General features: G+C 36.8%; 1 protein-coding gene across 3 annotated transcripts in view; it reads left to right on the top strand.

Moving 5' to 3' along the window:
* Positions 1-6,435: 6,435 nt before the first annotated feature.
* IL33 (interleukin 33) overlaps positions 6,436-14,563 on the top strand; it is a 34,172-nt gene continuing 26,044 nt past the window's right edge. For 2 of the 3 annotated variants that reach the window (XM_019727143.2, XM_019727142.2), the window contains exon 1: positions 6,567-6,713. The gene's annotated coding sequence lies outside the window, so the exon portion shown is untranslated. The other variant, XM_074330452.1, reaches the window with a different exon arrangement.

Below are 14,563 nucleotides of genomic sequence, written 5' to 3'. Positions count from 1 at the left end.
AAAGGCAAAGAAACAATGGAGACACGGCCTTACCAGAAAACTAAAGATAGAATGACAGGAAATCCTCACATATCAATAATCACCCTAAATGTAAATGGACTGAACTCACCAATAAAAAGGCACAGAGCAGCAGATTGGATCAAAAAACTAAACCCAACCATGTGCTGCCTCCAAGAGACACATCTCAGCTACAAGGACAAGCATAGACTCAAAATGAAAGGGTGGAAATTGACACTCCAAGCAAATGGTATCCAGAGAAAATCAGGTGTAGCCATGCTGATATCAGATGAAACAGGCTTCAGTGTGAAAAAGATAACAAGAGACAAAGATGGACATTTCATAATGGTAAAGGGGACTATACAACAAGAAGATATAACAGTCATCAATATGTATGCCCCCAATCAGGGAGCACCGAAATATACCAAGCAACTACTAACAGAACTAAAGGGAGAAATTGACCAAAACACAATTATACTAGGGGACTTAAATACATCATTGACAGCTATGGATAGATCATCCAAACAGAAAATAAATAACAAAATAGCAGCCCTAAATGACACATTAGATGAAATGGACATAATTGACATATATAGAGCACTTCATCCTAAAACATCAGACTATACATTCTTTTCTAGTGTACATGGAACATTCTCAAGGATAGACCATATATTGGGACATAAAATCAGCCTCAGCAAATTTAAGAAGATTGAAATCATACCAAGCATATTCTCTGATCACAAGGCTTTGAAATTGAATATCAACTGCAAAAGAAAGCAGGAAAAAACACAAATACACGGAGATTAAACAACATACTTTTAAAGAATGACTGGGTCAAAGAAGAAATTAGAGGAGAGATCAAAAGATACATAGAAACAAATGACAATGAAAATACATCCTACCAAAATTTTTGGGATGCAGCGAAAGCAGTTTTAAGAGGGAAATTTATATCATTACAGGCCTATCTCAAGAAACAAGAAAAATCCCAAATAAATAACCTCATGTTACACCTTAAAGAACTAGAAAAGAAGAACTAGTGAAATCCAAGTTCAGCACAAGAAAGGAAGTAACAAAAATCAAAGCAGAACTAAATGAAATCGAGAACAAAAAGACAATAGAAAAAATGTGACAAAGAGCTGGTTCTTTGAAAAGATTAACAAATTCACAAACCCTTCGCTAGACTTACTAAGATAAAAAGAGAAAACACTAATTAACAAAATCATAAATGAAAAAGGGGAAGTTATCATAGACACCACAGAAATACAAAGGATCATCCAAGAATAATATGAAGGACTATATGCCACCAAATTCAATAACCTAGAAGAAATGGACAAGTTCTTAGAAACATATAGCCTTCCAAGGCTGAACCATGAAGAACTGGAAAATCTAAACAGACCGATCACCAGTAAAGAAATTGAATCAGTCATCCAAAACCTTCCCAAAAGCAAAAGTCCGGGACCAGATGGCTTCACTAGTGAATTCTACCAAACCTTCAAAGAGGATCTAATACCAATCCTGCTCAAACTCTTCCAAAAAATTGAAGAAGAGACAGTACTCCCTAACTCATTTTATGAGGCCAACATTACCCTGATACCAAAACCTGGTAAGGACAACACAAAAAAGAAAACTACAGACCAATATCTCTGATGAATACAGATGCAAAAATCCTAAACAAAATTCTAGCAAATCGAATACAACAATGCATTAAAAAGATTATTCATACGACCAAGTGGAGTTTATCCCAGGGGCATAAGAATGGTTCAACATACGCAAATCTGTCAATGTGATACATCACATAATCAAAATAAAGGACAAAAATCGTATGATTATATGAATTGATGCAGAAATAGTGTTTGACGAGATACAATGTCCATTTATGATTAAAACACTTAATCAAATGGGTATAGAAGGAAAATGCCTTAACATAATGAAGGCCATATGTGACAAACCTCAGCTAATCTCATAATTAACGATGAAAAAATGAAGGCCTTTGCTCTACGTTCAGGAGCACGACAGGGCTGTCCCCTATCATCTGTGCTTTTCAACATAGTGTTGGAAGTCCTCACCAGAGCAATCAGGCAAGAACAAGAAATAAAAGGCATCCAAATTGGTAATGAAGAAGTTAAATTGTCACTCTTTGCAGATGACATGATGCTATATATAGAAAACCCTAAAGACTCCACCAAAAAGCTATTAGAAACAATCAATGAATACAGTAAAGTTGCTGGCTACAAAATCAACGTACAAAAGTCCATTGCATTCCTATATGCTAACAATGAAATCTGAGAAAAAGAAAAAAAAAACAAAAAAACAATTCCTTTTGCAATTGCAGCAAAAAGAATAAAATACCTAGGAATAAACTTAACCAAGGATGTGAGAGACTTATATACTAAAAAACTGTAAGACATTTTTAAAAGAAATTGAAGAAGACACAAAGAAATGGAAAGACATTCAGTGCTCATGGATTGGAAGAATCAACATAGTTAAAATGGCCATGTTACCTAAAGCAATATACAGATTTAATGCAATCCCCATCAAAATCCCAATGGCATTTTTTAAAGAAATAGAACAAAAAATCATCAGATTTGTTTGGAACCACAAAAGACCCCAAATAGCCAAAGCAATCTTAAGAAAAAAGAACAATACTGGAGGTATCACACTCCCTGACTTTAGCTTGTACTACAGGGCTACAATAATCAAAACAGCATGGTATTGGCAGAAAAACAGACACATAGACCAATGGAATAGAATTGAGAACCCAGAAATAAAACCACATAAATATGGACAGATAATTTTTGACAAAGAAGCTAAAAACATACAATGGAGAAAAGACAGCCTCTTCAATAAATGGTGCTGGGAGAATTGGATAGCCACGTGCAAAAGAATGAAACTGGACTGCTATCTGTCACCATGTACCAAAATTAATTCAAAATGGATCAAAGACTTAAGCATAAGACCTGACACAATAAACTGCATAGAAGAAAACATAGGTACTAAACTTATGGACCTTGGGTTCAAAGAGCATTTTATGAATTTGACTCCAAAGGCAATGGAAGTAAAAGCTAAAATAAATGAATGGGACTATATGAAACTTAAAAGCTTCTGCACAGCAAAAGAAACCATCAACAAAATAAAGAGGCAACCAACTGAATGGGAGAAGAATTTTGCAAACAGTGCCTCGGATAAGGGGCTAATATCCAAAATATACAAGGAACTCCTGAAACTCAACAACAAAAAAACAAACAACCCAATTGAAAAATGGGCAGACGACCTGAAGAGACATTGCTCCAAAGAGGACATACAAATGGCAAATAGACATGTGAAAAAATGCTCAACATCATCAGAGAAATGCAAATAAAAACCACCATGAGATATCACCTCACCCCAGTCAGAATGGCTATCATCAACAAGACAAATAGTAACAAGTGTTGGAGAGGCTGTGGAGAAAAAGGAACCCTCATACACCGTTGGTGGGAATGCAGACTGGTGCAGCCACTATGGAAGGCAGTGTGGAGGTTCCTCAGAACATTATGAATAGAATTGCCATATGACCCAGCAATCCCTCTCCTGGGTATCTACCCAAAAATTCTGAAAACATTTATCCATAAAGCACATGTGCTCCAATGTTCATTGCAGCTTTGTTTACGGTGGCCAAGACATGGAAACAACCAAAATGTCCTTCGATAGATAAATGGATAAAGAAGTCGTGGTATATATGCACAATGGAATACTATTTGGTGGTAAGAAAAGATGAAATAGGACCATTTGTGGCAACATGGATGGATCTTGAGAGTATAATGCTAAGTGAAATAAGACAGAAAAAGCAGAGAACCATATGATTTCACTGATATGTGGTATATAAACCAAAAACAACAAAAGAACAAGGCAAACAAATGAGAAACAAAAACTCATAGACACAGACTAGTTCAGAATAGTTCAGTGGTTACCAGAGGGTAAGGGGGGAGGGGGGTGGGAGACGAGGGTAAGGGGGAACAAATATATGGTGATGGAAGGAGAACTGACTCTGGGTGGTGAAAACACAATGGGATTTATAGATGATGTAATACAAAATTGTACACCTGATATCTATGTAATTTTACTAACAATTGTCACCCCAATAAACTTAAAAAAAAAAGAGAGAGATTTCAAGGTAGGAGAAAGTTGCTAAAACTTTGAGGATGAGGAGCCAAGATTCAAAGGAGAGATGAGCTGACAGTTACTGCTGCTTTTCCTCCAGAGGCTTTTGCCAATTCTGTGTGTGCAGCAGAAGGCCGGGATTCTGAATTTTGTCTAGGAAGAAGGCCACTGCTAGGAGACAGAGAAATGAGCAAAGCCTTTGATTGTCTTCTGGGGCTGGATAGACAAAATTGGAGGCTTCTAGGGCGAAGAAGTCAGTGAAAAGAGAAGACTAGAGAACTGAGCCTGACATAAAAAGAGTTAGCTCCTTAAAACATTTGCCAAATTATTTAGTTGCATGAGGCAGAGACAAAATAAATAAATTAAATTAAAATAAAATTGGAAATCCTCTTGAAAGCAGGGCTGAAGTTTGGGTAGTTTTTTTTGTTTGTTTGTTTATTGGTTTTATTTTTTGTTTTCCAGTGTTACTCTACTGAGGAGACAGGAGTTATAATGTATGGGAAAATTTCATAATTTTTTAAATTGATTAATCCATAAGAAGGAAGAAAAGGAAGAAAATGAGGAATAAACCAGGGGGACAAAACAGAGAAACAAAAGCAAGTTCGTAAAAATAAATCCAAAAGTATCAGTAATTACAATCAATGTAAATAGACTATTTCAGTTCAAAGACAATGATAGTCAAACTGGTGAAAAAAACACACCATATACTGCTTATAAGAGACAAATTATTTTTTTTATTGAGGAATATTGGGGAACAGTGTGTTTCTCCAGGGCCCATTAGCTCCAAGTGATTGTCCTTCAATCTAGTTGTGGAGGGTGCAGCTCAGCTCCAAGTCCAGTCGCCATTTTCAATCTTAGTTGCAGGGGGCACAGCCCACCATCCCATATGGGAATTGAACCGGCAACCTTGTTAAGAGCTCATGCTCTAACCAATTGAGCCATCCCACCGGCCCAAGACACTTCTTAAATAAATAGATAAAGAGGGACATTTTATAATGAAGAGTTTAGCATACATGATAAAGCCACACTGTTTATCCCTTATAATCTCAGTATCTGTAAGAATTCCCAGGGTAAAGAATGCTGACATTCCCTTGTCACTTAACATTATTTGTCACCCTGACATTATTTGTCACTTTTCCTTCCCATTTACTGCACACAGTGCAATTCCCTGTCAGCACGTGTCATCTCGGCCTCCTGCCTGTCTGCCTTCTGTCTCCACTGCTTTACCCCAAGAGTGGACACAGCCCTCTTTCCTCATTCCTCACAAACATAACACTATGGCTTGTAGCAGTTAATTGCTCAGGTTTGGGGATGACAAAAGCACATTTCTACACAGAGCAGGAAACAGTTTTAAACTAGATAAGAGATTTCCATGTTCCTTGGTTGTTTTTTCTCAAGGGGACTCTTATCACAGTCATAAGTTTCCCAAGCCCTGGCCAGCTACCTGTTGCCATCTTAGCTTCACTTTCCCCTGGATTTTAGAACCCTAAAATTCTATTCCTCACTATGCCAAGAGTAAAATGAAAAGATTCCTGTTATTTAATTTTACAGAACATTTTTTCTGCCCCTTTGTTTCAAGTTCATCCTTCTAAACTTGTGGGTTGGATAGTTGTGGGGGTTTGCTAGGCCTGCGTGTATGTAACAAACAGCCCATCACAATATCCTTCTAAGTACAACAGCAGTCTTTCTTTGGATGTATGATCTTAGGATATAGAAACAGCCCGAGTTTTTAAAAAGCATCTCTTCATCTCTTTATTTCCTACTATGGTTATATTACAGATGCCAAAAGAAAGGGAGAGAAGGCATGTAGGAGCAACATTTTTCATGAGGTAAAAAGAGCTAGGATCTATACAGTTCAGGACTTGCTTTTGCAACTAAAAGCAATTATCTTCTGTGAGATTTTTTTGAGGTGGATGAAAGGATAAATAGACAATGAGGAGCAGAGAGGCAGGTCAGATATGTTGAGATGCATGGACTATCTGAGGGATCTTATTTGCAGATAAGCTGCATATTACTGATATGCAATAGGAAGTGACCCTATGCATAGAATAAAGGTCAAAGAATAGAGGTATAGAGGTCAAAGAATAAACTGACCTCTTAGTGAAGAATGTAAATAAAAAAAGCCAATGGTCAAAAGTATAAATAAAGTGACAAAAGAGTTTCCAAATAAACAGCACTGAAGGGAAGTTATTAAGTTCAACACTGAAGGAAGCCAAGTCGACATGTGTGCGGGAAGAGATAAGATATTGAGTTGGAGATGGGGTGGGGGTTGCATTTGAGGTGATTCTGATGTGAGTTGAAAGGAAAAAAACAAAGACCATAAAATCCATAATTGTTGGATTAATTTAAGATGGAGATGGGGAGAAGGCAGAAAGCAGTAAATCACAGAGGTTGACAGGACTGTAAAGCTACTGGCTTTTTACAGGCAAGTAAAACCCTTCTAAAATCTCACCCAATCAGATTTCCCTTTTTATGGTAGTTTGGTTCTTTGCCAAACCTTGGGCAACAAATAAAATCTGCAAGCTCTCTTAACACAAGGTTGCAACATTGCAGGGCAGATATCAAAACAAGACCACAAGGTAAGAATGAAACCACTATTCAGATATATTTTTGTCAGGTTTTGCAAAGTAAGATCTTGGGAACCATGAAGAACTGTGTTTTTTTTATTTGTATAAAATGAGTTAGGCTGATTTCTTATTATTGTCAATAGCAGTATAAATTGATGGTGATAATTGCTACTAACTTTTAAGTCCATTGTAATTTCCTTTGGGGATTTGGAAAATTATTGATTGCTAAAATAAATTGTAATCATCTTTATAGTAAATGTTCCTCTCCCCACCACAAATGTTGATAGTTCTACTTCATACTCCTAATGCTTATCCAAGACAAACTTAGAATTGTTTGGGTGTCATCCCCTCAAAATCGTCTGTTCAAAAATAAACCATTTGTGAAAGAAATAAGGAATTGACATCCTAAACAGGTAAGTTCAAAATCTCATTAGTTTTGCTGCTCTTCTTCATTTAGATTTTCCTTTAAAGTTCATTTTGTTCTCTATTTCTTGCTGTCTACCTTGTGGCAATTTTTTTCTCCTTGCTCTTTTATCTGCCTTACCTTTCCATGCATGAATATACGTCGTCAGACTCTTTTAATAAATACAATGGCACAAAATCCAAAAGTTGTGTGGCTGTACACAAATTCCAGAAGTTCTTTGGAGACTTGAGAGTGGAGTGTGTAGGATAGGACTGGATCTTCCTGACTCTCACTCCTTCCTCAGCACTGTGCTGCTTCAGCTTAAAGTAACCCTGTATGCCACTGTGGTCCTATGCTATTTCCAGCATCCCTCCCTATTGCTTCTCACATTTGTCTTTCAGATACTTGATGTTCTTCTTTTAATTTCATCCCAGAAAAGGCAAAACTGAACACAGGTTCAGAAAAATTCAGAATTCTCTATTTCCCAAAGTTTGGGGTGCTTGAACCGAATCACATAGCTGGGTAGTATCCTTTAAATAGTTAAGAACTCTGCGCAGGCGTCGCTGTCTACAACTCAGATTTCACATTTTCTGCATTCCTCTTTAAAAAGGCCCCTGGATTTCCTACTTGACTGGTAGCTGAATAATCCATTTTCTCGGCAATGCATTGATGTAGATATTTCGCTCTTTCTCATCATTGTTTAACTCACAATATCCACAGCCAGAATGTACTTCCTTTCCCTTCCCATTTATACAGAGGGAAGAATTCTGAGGGGAACTTTCACTTAGGGGTGGATATGATAGGGCTGAGAGTAAGGAAAAGACTGAGAAATGGGAGCTGCCACTGCAGAGGGTTAAAGAAACAGCTTGCAACTAACTTCAGGGGATGTGCTTGAACTTCAGTGGTAAAAAACGTTCTGCTCCCTTGACATGATTAAGTCATTGCAGGAAAATACAGGGGTTGGGTGAGTGGGGAAGAAAAAATACTCGTGTACATCTGGGAAATTTTATGCTGGTAAATCTGATAGCATGAGGTCGTTTTTGGAGATATGAATAGGATTGTGTCAAAATCAATGTATCTTTCATTCAACAAGCTGAAATTTTGGCAAACACAGTGGGAATTAAGCATGTCAGTCAGAATTCTCCTTTATATCAGTTTGCAGCAGGGACATTTAAAAACATTAACACCAAAAATCATCTCCTTGGACAGCAGAAAGAAACCTTAATTCTGTTAAAAACTAAAAGGATATTTGGTTCAAGGACTTCACGAAATTATGGTAGAACCTATAACCTCTTTTTGGTTTCCCTCTGGCTCTCTGGTACTGATACCTGCATGCAAAAGCAACCTTTTAAAGGGACACAGCTATAGAGGACAGGCAAAGTTCATTGTGGCGTAGGGAGTAGTAATGGGGAGTGAGGAGTGTGGGGTACCTCCTCCCTGTAGCAGACTCCTATCACAGGCTCATATACTGGCCTTATTATTGTTGGTAGATCATGCTATATCTGTGAAGGTTTTTATTTTTGTTTTAAGTAAAAAGTAAAGTAAAGCATAAGAATAAAAAACACAGATTTTTTTTTAGAGTGAGACAGGTCTTAAATCCATCATCTATCATTGACTAGCTGGGTGATTTGGGATCTTACTTAACTTTCCTGAGCCTGAATTTTTTCTCTGATGCAAAATGTAAAACAAACAAATGACCACAAACCTCCTTACCCTACAGAGGCACTGTGATGCTTATGAAGGTAAAGCAAATCAGAAGCATTTTGGTAAAGGTAACTTACTAACCACTGAACGTGTTCTAAATGTGAGCTATGCTTCCCACATTATCCCATTTTATCGTTACAGCACCTCTGTGAGACATATTTGTCCTTCTCCATTTATAAAATTAAACAAGTGAGATTTGGAAAGATTGTACTAACCCAAGATGACATAATCAGTGAATTTCAGACCAGACATTAAAACGCAAACTCAAGTCCTATGAAGGAAAAAGAACCATGAAAGAAGACAGATTCCAAATAACACATCTCTTATCTTCTTCATTTAATGCATCTCTAATCTTTGTGAAACCACTTTCTGTTCAGTTTCCATCATTTTCAAACATAAAAATATTAATGGGATGACATTAAAACCTAACACGTATTTTCTTTAGGGCTACATTCATTGTCAGCTGGAGAAAAGGATACCATGTCAGCCACCATTCTCTTATGTAACTTTCATTTGCCATTTCCATTGGTATTGCCAGAACTAAGAGGAGTCAACCCACAAACTTGGCTAGGTGCTTCATTTTTAATCAGCACACTAATCTACATTCAATTACCCTTCACTTTGTACACCTCATAAATTACATGATTATCACAATTTTCCCTAGCAATACTAGTGCACCGGAGACATTTTGCAATTGTAAGAATGTTTTGCTCATTACTTCTCTTGGATTTCCTAACCAAGATTCAATGTTTTCTTAAAGACTTTAACAGAACTTCATAGTTTTCCATGTCTGCTGCGTTCCAGCCTCAACCATTCTAACTTCTTAGCCTGCTTGTTTATCAGTGTCAGTTGTTTAAGAAATGCTATTTAAGCAGTTTCTACTTCCTTTACAAAGAAGAGATCATGTGTTTTTTCTCATGTTCACAAACACCCAAATCTATAGATAATTTTTTATAAGAATTTATTTGAGCCAAACTGATGACAATGCCCGGAAACTATCTCAAATGTTCTGGGGAGAGACAGTTTTGCAGTTTCCTTTATTCCTTTGGAATTTAGGAGGGAACATAAAGAAGATTACATGAAAGCAGACTACAAGATTACAAGAGAAAGCAGGTGGGGATTGGATTACAAAATAGTTAACAAGATTACATGCTCTCTTGAAAGTAGTTTTGCCTTAAAGTGCTATTACTTCTGCTGTTTCAAAGGTGTGTTAATCTAGATGCACAAGAACAATGAACAGGGCTGGCTTAAAAACCTTTCATTAAAAAAAGTGTTAAAAGACTACCCTCTATGACCTGCCCAGTTAGGAATTTGTAGTCAGATCACTCTGTGAGATTACTTTCGGTTAGACATATTACAGCTCCCCTTTTTCGTCCACACCCCAATAATAAAACACAGATTTTTAGAGTCAGACAGGCCTCACATCCATCATCTGTCTTGACTAGCTGGGTGATTTGGGATCTTACTTAACTTTCTTGAGCCTGAATTTTTATTCGTCTGGTGCAAAATGTAAAACAAACAATAACAAGGCCTCTTTCATTTGGGGCCAAACATGAATTTTCCTCTAACCTGAATTTATTGTAAAATTTTTCCTCCTGAGGTAAAATTTTTCCTCCTGAGGTAAAATTTTTCCTCCTGAGGTTTTATTTTTCCATTATTGTTTATCCGTATAGTATGTATTACTTGTCCACATTCTTTAGCAATCCTGTTTAAACAATACTTGATCAGTACAGCATGCATGATTGCTTCATGTCAGTAAATTACTAGTAGTAGTATTAAATTTCCTTGAGTACTATTTCTTTGTAATCTTTTAAAAAAAGTTTCAGCCACAGACATAGGTGCCAAAATTCATTCCAATATAACATAATGGCTATCTTCAGCTTCCTTTTTAAAAAAATTTACTATTACTTGTATAAGATCCATATTACCTGAATATGTGTGTAGCACTACTTTATCAAAGAAGGTTCATATTTTTTCTTCACTGACTTACTCAAGAGCTATATGGTTTATTAAACCATAATTGTAATTGTCACCGTGTGCTGGTCATTTAATAGAATAAATTGGATGTTAGTAACTCAAAAGGAGTATAAACTGTTTTTCTCAGAAATTCTGGAGGGTCCCATGCCAAGACATGACATGTAGTGCTTACATCTGGCTGTCCCATTATTACCATCTATTACATCAGCTGGAAGGATTTCTCCTCAGTATTATGAGGCCATGAGAGCAGATTCAGCATTTAGAAGCAGTAAAGTCATTTGCATTGTGATGTCCCAGTGGGGAAAAATATTGTTTATAAATCCTTCTATCTCTTAATTCATAAAAGTATAAAAATTAGATAGAAGTCCATGTTTTAGCAGCATCCAATTTTTTTTTGCCCCTGGTTATTTGTGGCAGATGCTCCTACAAGAGTTTAGACGGGGTTTAGACTCATTGGCTCTCCCTACTATCTAGGCAGAACCACGCAGTAACTAGTGTAACTTCTAGGGCTGTGGTTCATAATTAGGTCCGGATATCTTTTGTACCTATTATACGCAAGGCCTCTTCTTGGCAAAGGAAGGGACATCAGTTACATTTCTTTGCTCTATATCGTTGGGTATACTCAGAAAGAGGTCATATCTGTCCAGAGGAGGAAAATGATTAAGGCTTAGCTTGAAGAATAAGACACAGAGGACTGTGTGTAGTACAGTTTTCCCACTTTAGTAGTTTTCACCTCAAACCCAACTACCAGGTAACAAAGAGTCTATTTAGAGTCTCATGTAAAGGATGAAGTCAGCAATTTGGGGAACAGCTGGAGCAGTCCGAGGTGGGAGACAGAGGCTTGTCATACCATGGTGGGCACATTTCCAGACCTCTGGGCTGTGTTTTCTGATCATTCACAAGGCAGCTCTGTTTAAACTTTTATGGGAATTATGTATCCAGGGTGTGGCTTGTGGCTCAGTTTGTTCAGGTCAATGACCAGAAACTCACCTCTGTGAGTGGAAAGCTTCCGTACCCTTAATTTTTAAATGTCTTTGAATAATCAAATTTAATATCATCTGATACACGGTTCAGTGTATTACTTGGTGGTGATCACATTTTTTGGCTGTGAAAAAGAATCTCGGGGTCTATCCAGGGGTGATGTTCAAAAACGTTTAATAGCTGGTATGGCATTAGCATAGGTAAATGAAAAAGGAACCAGCCACATGGAGCATGTGTCCGTTTCCCATCTGACTATTTTCCAGTCAGCTCATTTCATTCTTAAATACAGATATTGACAATCCTTTAATTTTTTTCAACCATGAAATAGAGTGCTTATTTAATTCTGTCAGTTAGTCTCGACCACCACACTTGAGAATGTGGGATCCATATATTTTAAAACCTGCTGACAAATCATTTCCTTCAACTTAAAAATAAATTTCATAGGATAAAAATCTTCCCTAGGATTGATTGTAATTTTGGAGCTGAGGTACTTCTCTGTGGTGTCCCACTCGCAAGGCAACATTAATTAGGGAAGAAAATAAACCATCATATTGTATTGAGGTTTCAGAAAAAAAAAAAAAAAGTCAGGAATCACTTTTTTAAAAAATGTTATACGATAATAGAAAAAAAAAGGGTTGTTCTCTTAACCCCATGGTCACAAATTGAATTTTGATAGACCTTGAATATAACACATGTTAAGAAAATTTAATCAAGTTATTGTTGATCATTATGAGCTAATAAAACTCGACCTTCAGTAACATTCTTAATTAATACATTGTTCAAATAGCATATCATTTAACAAAGTATCTGCTTTGTACAATTTATCACAAGTATTTGATAAACCTGATCATATAGAGGTTCTACTTGTGACATCGAAGTACTAAACGCCGATTGGTTGACACGTTTGTTTTTTGTTTTTTTTTAGCACAAGGACAATTCTTATCTTCTTGGATGTCAGGATCTTTAAAATACAAAGTTCAGGCAAAACAAAGTGCATTTTTGAAACTTATCCATAGTCTTCTTAGTATAATTAGCAAGCACTTTACTAAACCAGTAGTTGACTTCCATTCTTAAGGAGAAAACTTTTTTAAAAGAATGTTTTTATTTTTAAAGCAGGGCTGGTCCATTTATCTTCCACCATTGCAAAGTTTTGCTACCTCATCTGGTGCTTGGGGCTTCCTTCTCTTGCTCCAAGATTATAGAGACTAGAGTCTTTCTTTCCCCTTTTCCATAAATGTCTGGCTCATTCTTTTAGAAACTCCTCCTGTTATTCCTTAGTATTCCAAAGTGGTTTGCAAATGAAGCCTACTAGTTCCCAGGATCAATTCCAGAAGTATCTAGTAGTATCCACTGGGAATGGAAGTTAGGTACACTTTCACTGGCCTTAAACATATATATGTGGAATCTGGAATAAATTTCATCTTATCAATGTTGTAGGTGGTTGAAAAATATACCATACCCAAATCAGCCTGCTTCTTTACAATGGCCAATTTAAAGATATATATTGCACTCTACGTTGAAGATGAGCTTCAAAATCTAAAGCTTTGCCTGTCTAAAAATCTCATGTTTCTCTTAAAAAACAAACAGCAAGTCACCTGATAGAATTTAGAATAATGCCCAAAGAACCATATCTTTGTTAGGATTTGGAATTGTGCAAATATTAAAGCATTTTAGGCTTCGGAATCTGGGCACTATTCCTAGACTCAAGCTGACATTAATGCATAAGTTTTTATCCTCAGTTGAGCTATTTGTTTTGATTGTATTGTTGCCAATTCCAGATGTTTTCACACTTGTTGGCATATATTTGCAGACAATTAGGCAAAATCTACAAATAATTCATCCAAACATTCATACACATACACACAGAGATGCAATTACTATCTTTTCATGAATAAACAGAGATGATACATTTTGATATATCAGTATTGACTACCCTTGCAAGTTGTCTTCTTTTGTGGATCTAGGTTTAAACTTTTTAGAAAGCAAAACAAGCCAGGTCTAAAGCAGTGAACTGAATTAAAACAGATTGGATTTTACCTCCAGTTTTTAGTTGATTTATGATCCATGACTCAGGTATATGCCCATGCTGTGACTGGCCACCTGCTTTTTCCTTGATTATTTCTCAGCAAAGCATTTATCCAGGCGGACATTTTGTTCCCACAACCTTGTTCCTACCATCTTGTATAGAATGCTGTTCCAGAACTATTTGTTGTGACTCAGCTTTAATCACATCTTCTAAAACCTTTCTCTACCCTCATGCTGACTTCCTTACGAGCTAGAAGTAAATGAAAAAAAGGCTGCATCCCCTTACGCCCATTCAAAAAAGTGAGCAGTTTCCTTGGTTCCTAGAGATGGGATATTGCACCATGTAAGAATGTAATCAGTTATTAAACCCCGTACATGAGACACAGAGACAGCACCAAAAAGTTCCCTAACAAACTGGAACTGTTCCCTGTACTTTCTTTATACTTTGTTTGTCTTGCTGTTGTTTAATATTTTAAAGAAATAGCAGCAAGATACAGAGGAAAACGCAGTCACCGATATTGCTCCATGAGTTGGAAGAACTGAGTTCTGGTCCTGGCTCCACCCTATACCCACTCACTAGTTGTGTGACTTTGAGTAAGACCTGTCCTGAATGTCACTTCCCTCATCTGTATAATGAGTTTTAGTCCAGCTCTGCAGTTGTCAATGGTACTCAGTGGACTACAGAGGTAGTTTATTTGTTCTGCAAATATCTGATGTTAACTTCACAGGTTCTGGGGCTACTGTAAGACTAAACATCCATCTATACACCCAA

The sequence above is a fragment of the Rhinolophus sinicus genome, linkage group LG04, assembly GCF_036562045.2.
Source record: "Rhinolophus sinicus isolate RSC01 linkage group LG04, ASM3656204v1, whole genome shotgun sequence".
NCBI lineage: Eukaryota > Metazoa > Chordata > Mammalia > Chiroptera > Rhinolophidae > Rhinolophus > Rhinolophus sinicus.
This window is presented reverse-complemented; position numbering and strand designations above follow the sequence as displayed.